Source organism: Nicotiana tabacum, chromosome 21 (assembly GCF_000715075.1).
Source record: "Nicotiana tabacum cultivar K326 chromosome 21, ASM71507v2, whole genome shotgun sequence".
Lineage (NCBI taxonomy): Eukaryota > Viridiplantae > Streptophyta > Magnoliopsida > Solanales > Solanaceae > Nicotiana > Nicotiana tabacum.
The window spans coordinates 7,604,757-7,612,210 of NC_134100.1; positions in this window are offsets into that span (position 1 = coordinate 7,604,757).

Genomic DNA, 7,454 nt, shown 5'->3' on the forward strand with positions numbered 1-7,454 from the left:
TAGGAAGCGCGTCTCCTAGGATTAATGGTTCATATTAGGAAGTGTGTCTCCTATTGGAATGGCTCAAATTAGGAAGTGTATCTCTATGAATGAGGTTGAAAGGTGTTATATCCTGCATTTTCATATGTTAAAGTTTCTTCGTAAGTTAATTGACGTAAGTTCGGGAATGGGATTATTTTGAGATTATAAGCATTATGCTATTTCAAACAAATGATGAGTAATTTCGTGAAGGTGAGAGGGGAAGCAAGTCAAAGAAAATGAATTTTCGTCATAGTTTAACATGTTGGGATAAAATACGGCCCTAGCTAAAATACTCGGTATTTATGGACTAGTGCCATACAAGGTACCACATGACCATAACAGTAAGGTGTATAAGGTGTAAGACTAAAGCAAAAATGTGGCAGCCCCTTTGAAATACATTAAGTAACTCAGAACTTGGCATGAAAGGTGGCCATTTAAGTGTCGTACACATAACACTTCCGTAAGCATATTTAAAGTTTGGCCTTAAGATAATCAAAGGGATCATATAGCTTTCTTCCTAAATTCCAAGTTATTCTCAAATCCAACAAGAACAAATCCAATAATTATTTTGGCTTCAACAGACATTAATCTCGAAACAAAATAATTCCAACGAGATTTCTTAGCACCGTAGCAACGTGAGATTTTGCGATTCTAAAGGAGTACGGTGCAACCTTTTCCAAGAATATCATACGGATTTTTTCTCCTACTCCAGGTATGTTAAGGCTAATCCCTTCCTTCATTTTGGCATGATCTCTTAATTACACGAGTTTGATAACGAGGCATAAAGAAAAATTCATATCCCGAATTTATGTACATTTTCCTAGTCTCATAAGTTACAATATTCTCCCTTATCGAGACTTCATATTCAATTGAATATTATCCTCTTCCAGTCAAGAGAGCAGAGAGCTTATATATACAGTATTATACTATTTTCATTACAATCGAGCTATATTCGATGGGCTGACCCTTATTGGTCACCCTCTGATCATATGGTAAGTTATATACCGAGCCTACTATGGCCGAGCGCCTATGAGCAAGCCCAGTTGGCCGAGATACAGAGCCTATTATGGTCGAGCGCCTATGAGCGAGCCTACTACGGCAAAATAGTTATATATATCGAGCCTTATAAGGCCAGACAACTATTTTACTTACTATATTGAGAGAGTTGAGTCAGTATCAGCAGATGAGCATATCTTCAGATTATCTTTGACTCCCAATTACTTTCAATTATTATATTATCAGTTCAGTTTCAGCTTTCAATATATTGCCTTACATACTAGGTATATTATTTCGTACTGACGTCCCTTTTCTGGGGGCACTACATTTCATGCGTGCAGGTTTAGACAGACATGCAGGTAGACATCCTCATTAAGTGTTGCCCGAGTTCAGCTTGATCGCTAAAGCTCCATGGCTTTTGGAGTTGCCAGGTCTAGAGTTTTATGTACATCTTGTGTATATATGTATATATGTTATCAGTAGGTGGGGGAGCTGTTCCGATCATAATATATCCATCAGTAGAGGCTTGTAGACATATCCTATAAGTTAGTGCAGTATGTTGGGCTTGAATACCTTGTATGTATATTTGGTTGGTTTGTCAGCTGCAATAATTATGACGACCTTGTTGGCCTAGCTTTACATTGATATTTAGTCAGCATTCACAATTGTCTTGCATTGTGACCTATGGCCAAAGTATGACATCACATGTTCAGAGTCCCTTAGTAGCAAGTTGGTACGCAAGGTTAGGTGAGGCACCGGGTGCCGGTCTCGCCCCCCAGGTTCGGGGTGTGACAAAAGGTTTGGACTAGGAAGTGCGTGTCCTAGTATTAATGGTTCATATTAGGAAATGTGTCTCATACTATAATGGCTCAAACTAGGAAGTGTGTCTCCTACGAATGAGGTTCAAAGGTTGGGACTAGGAAGTACATCTCCTGGGATTAATGGTTCATATTAGGAAGTGCGTCTCCTATTGGATTGGCAAACTAGGAAGTATGTCTCCTACGAATGAGGTTGAAAAGTTTGGACTAGGAAATGCGTCTCCTAGGATTAATGGTTCAGATTAGTAAGTGTGTTTCCTATTGGAATGACTCAAACAAGGAAGTGCATCTCCTACAAGTAGGTTGAAACAGTTAGACTACAAAGTGCATCTCCTAGGATTGGTGGTTTAGATTAGGAAGTGTGTCTCCTATTGGAATGGCTCAAACTAGGAAGTGCGTCTAGTACGAGTGAGATTGAAAGGTTTGGACTAGGAAGTTCATCTCCTAGTATGAATGGTTAATATTAGGAAGTGCGTCTCCTATTGGAATGGCTCAAACTAGGAAGTGCGTCTCCTACGAGTGAGATTGAAAGGTTTGGACTAGGAAGTTCATCTCCTAGTATGAATGGTTAAGATTAGGAAGTGCGTCTCCTATTGGAATGGCTCAAACTAGCAAGTACGTCTCCTACAAGTGAGGTTGAATGTCTTGGACTAGGATTTGCATCTCCTAGGATTGATGGTTCAGAGTAGGAAGTGCGTCTCCTATTGGAGTAACTCAAACTAGGAAGTGCATCTCCTTCGAGTGAGGTTGAAAGGCTTTGACTAGGAAGTGTGTCTCCTACGAATGAGGTTGAAGGTCTTGGACTAGGAAGTGCATCTCCTAGGATTGATGGTTCAGATTATAAAGTGCGTCTCCTATTGGAATAACTCAAATTAGGAAGTGCGTCTCCTACGGGTGAGGTTGAAAGACTTGGACTAGGAAGTGTGTCTCCTAGGATTGGTGGTTTAGATTAGGAAGTATGTTTCCTAATGGAATGACTCAAACTAGGAAGTGCATCTCCTACGAGTGAGGTTAAAAGACTTAGAGGGAATGTAACCTGTGGTTGGCGCACTGTATTAGTAAGAAAGAATGTAACCAGGGGTTGGCACCCTGTATCACTAAGAGGGAATACAATCAAGGGTTGGCACCCTGTTTCAGTGAGAAGGAATGTAACCAGAGGTTGGCACCCTGTATTACTAAGAGAGAATATGGCCAGGGATTGGCACCCTGTATGGCTGAGAGAATGTAACCAAGAGATGGCGCCTTGTATCACTTAGAGAGAAAGTAACCAGAAGATAGGATACCTTGTATTAAAGTGGAACCTCACTAAGGATTAATGTACATTAGGTTGGAAAACACAACTAAGGATTGGTGTACGCTATACTAAACATGCGATGAGGGAGTGGTGTGCCCTATGTCAAAATGGAACCTCAACTAAGGACTGATGTACCTTATACTGGAAAATTCAGTGGTTGATTATGTGATTATAGGCATATCTAAAAAGAAAAAGCACATACATTGAAGAATTTACCTTTGGTGACATTCGTCCTTTGAGAACTTAACTTCTACACTACTTTGTTTCCTGCTTCAAACAAAGAATGATTTGTGAGTTTAACGGTGGTGGTCGGTATGTGGCCTTGATGCTGTGAGTAGTTTGAATTTGCGGCCACCTTGCTGAAGAAGAACTGACTCTTTCAGCACGATATCGAGTTTCTCAGGTACTCTATATTACTTTCTAGAAATCTTGGCTTTCTATCATTGCCCCCGATTACTTCGTACCCGGATGCCACACACCCTTTTGCGATTTTTTTCTTTAAAAATCAAACTTGATTATCTTGCGCCCAGTATCAATTTGTGTTTGTGGTGCTATCAACTTTTCCCATGAACCAAGTATTGCTTAATGACCTTTTCAATTTCTTTGAAACACTTTGTTCGACTTATCAGAGAAATCACAGTTGGATTTGTGCCTTTGTCAATGCCGTGTATGCCCCGCATCATTTGTTTTGCACTTCTGGGAAATGGTCACCAATTTTGTGTCCCTTTCTTTGTTAGATTTCTAAGCAAATAGACCAGCAAAGTTTTCTCTTTGGAACTTCTGTTCGCATGAACCCTCAAATGTTGTTTAACTTCAACAACTTATTGTGCATGTTTCTCCATGGGTATGTCCTCTTTGATGTGCTAGGATAGACAGTTAGAAAACCGGTAACAGATTTTCAAATCATTTCTTGTTTGCTTTAACAAAGACTGACTACAAATAATAATGCAAATGGACACAATGGCGCAATGTTAAAGTGAGAAGGAATAGTATTTAACTGAAAATGCCGCTTTAGAGGGAAAGAAAGAATGGAACCTTTTGAATCTGGTAGCCAACTTTAATGATCATGATATGTATTTTGGATTGAGCAGCCAAATATATCCATCTAATATATCATTTCTTCTTGTTGTTCCTTTTCGTCTTTGAAGTTAGTCTCTTTATGCTAATCATTTGCATGAAATCACAGCTCACCTTCGACCAGCAGTGCCCCGAAAAGTTTTCATCAGCCAACCTCTCTCATTTATTTATCTCTACTTACCATCGCCTTATAGTTACCATGAGGGTTTTCACTAATAAAACTCTCTCATTTTCATCCATTATCATTTTTTTGTGAGAGCAACTTGACACCGTTCTATGTCATATGAAAACTATTGCTTATTGCGTGTTTCCCTTGGTATTCTTAAAGACTAATTGGAAGGTCTTTATTCGGAAGGCTTTTGAATAGGGTTAGAAAGAAAGGGCCACAGTAAGGCTCAAAATAGACTCAAGATGATAGGGTTGTATATTTACAACTCTTGGAATCGACTCTTAATAAAAACATAAAATAAAAAAAATTCTACCCCAGTTTCAGATACTAGAGAATTTTTATTTTTTAATTTGGTTAGATTGAACCCTAGTGTAGAGCTGCCTATCTATCATTTAAAGGAATCAAGTCAAGTGTAGTTCAAACTAACACGAAAGCTTTCATTTTTTTTTGTCCATCATTTTTTTCTTTTTTCTCTCTTTTCCTTTTCTTTTTTTTTTTAAAAAAAAACAAATTGACTTAGCTCCTATTTTCTGGTGGCATGAATTTTTCACTCTTCTTTTTGGACTTTGACTCTATAGTTGATTCCAGAAGAGGGGGGGGGTCAAACAAAATAAAACAGGCTCAAAAAGGGGTGATAAAGGGTATAAAGTATTTAGCTAGTAGAAAAATGGCCTCCCAGCCTCAAGAATACCAAACATACTATCTCTTCTCAGGTTCGACATTGATGGACATGACTGTGTTCTTGGTTTTGCTAGTTGTATAGCTCCGTAGTCAATATCTTGTTCGCAACAAATGACCTTTGACAAATTTGAGCCACCTTTTCTTGGTCTTTGCCTTAATGTGAAATGATGCACTTCAGTACCAACTAATCCATTTGAAATTCCCTGGAATGCCCCTTCTCTGGAGATTTGGGTTATTTTCTTTGATATGATTAGATTATGGCAGGCCGTGGGCAAAACCCTTTCACTGATTAGTCCAACCAAACTTCAAAACTTTTAATTATCCTTAAACCAGTATTCATGATAGATTAGGGATAAGCATCTTTAACCTCTACAGATATGACTGTTTCGTTTCCATGTGATCTTGACATAGTCTTATCATCAAAGTTTTTCAACCTCTTACTTGTCCTCCACGTGTTTTTTTCTCGATTCAATTCAAGATTGGACAAGCTTTCTAAAATCGAGGCGAAAACTCTGCATGCATGTCATGTCACTAAAATTGGCGTGAAAAGAACTACGTATTCAAGAAGAACTAAATGCAATGGATTAAAATGAGACAAAGAAAAAAGTTGCATTTCATTGATTAAAGGATAGTGAGGTTTGATGACAGGACAAACAACCAATATCTGGATCGCAACCTCGAAATAATTCGGATGATAGAAATTATGACAAAATAAGTTACCAAGACTCCTTCCCGATAAGGAAGGGAGTGACTTTCTAATTATCAAGCTCAACATCTTAACTATGAATTTGCACATTAGCATCAAACATGACCTTCAGCAATTTTGATTTCCTTGCATTCAGTGGACAGGTTCTTGACATTTTTCACCAAATCGTCCCCATATTCTTTGTTATTGTAAATCATCCGAACAATGCGTTCTTGGTCATGACATTTAGGGTGCCTTTATCTTGGACCACGATCATTCCTTCTTGAATCATCATTTCTATTTCCTTTTTCAAAGCCCGACAATCCTCAATGCTATGCCCCTGGACATTAGAATGGTATATGCACCGTACAGCAGGGTCAAAACCTTTTGCATATGGATCAGGAACATACACTTGAAGTGGCTCAATCATGCCACAATGTTTTATCCTTTCAAACAAACTTGTGTAGGATTCTACGATTGGCGTGAAATTGTCCCTCTGCTTATGTTCCTTTCTGTACTTTTGTTTTGGACAAGGGTTGTAGGGTGATTGAGTGTTCTGTTATTGCAGACAAAGGTATGTCAAAGCTGGGTCCCACATCTGTTAGTGATTGGATGGTTTGGCATAAGAATGAGCATTGAATGTTTCATATTGTAGAGCAACTGAGTATCGTGGATTCGGAGGTTAAGATGCTCCCCTTTGGCCTCTTTTTGCCCGTGATGCCATCATGACCTCCTCATCTTTCTTCTTTTGGTTAACAAGGCTGTCCGGCCTATTCTAGATTTCTTGGGTGGCAGCTTTGAGATCCGTTTGACTTATGATTAGGCCAGTACTGAGGCCATTCTCGACCATTTCTCCTATCTTTATTGCATCAACAAAAGGTCTGCCCATTGGGGACATCATATTTTTGAAAATAATCAGGATCCTGAGCCCGAAGGAAGATAATGAACTCATGGTCATCCATGGGTGGCTTAACTCTAAATTCTTGCTCTCTCTCCACCTAACGGCATACTCCCTGAAGCTTTCAGTCGGCTTTTTCTTCGTATTGGATAGGGAGTTGCGATCTGGCGCAATATCAATGTTGTACTAAAATTGTTTGACGAAGTCCTGGTCCATGTCGTCACAAACATGCCAGTGCGAGATATCTTGGTAAATAAGCCATTCAGAGGCTACCCTTACCAGACTCTCCCCAAAATAAGTTATCAGTAACTCTTCATTTCTTCCTAAAACCCTCAGCTAGTTGCAGTACCTTTTCAAGTGGGTGATAGGGTCACTGTGTCCATCATTTTTCTCAAATTTTGGGGTCTTTTACCCTGGTGGAAAATGGATGTGAGGGAACATGCATAGATCACTGAATGAAACACTCTTGTGAACACCTAGTCCTTGTATGTTCTTTATGTTCTACTCAAGACTTTTCATTTTTTTGGCCAACTCATCTGGCTCACCCATCTTGGAAGCTTTTCCAGTTTCTACAGGTGACTCATACTGAGAAGTCTGATTGTATGGAGTCGAGACCCTGAAAGCCATGTTTGGAGAGTAGTATTGTCCATCATAAGCATGAGATGATGGCTCATTATTTGGCCTCGTCATAGGAGGTGGTGGTGGAATTGTATACACAGGTGCACTAGACACAACGAGAGGTATGTTCCTAATCGGTGAGGCAGGAGGCTGCATATTAGAGGTACTAGGGTCGTCATGAAAGCTGTAGTTTGGCA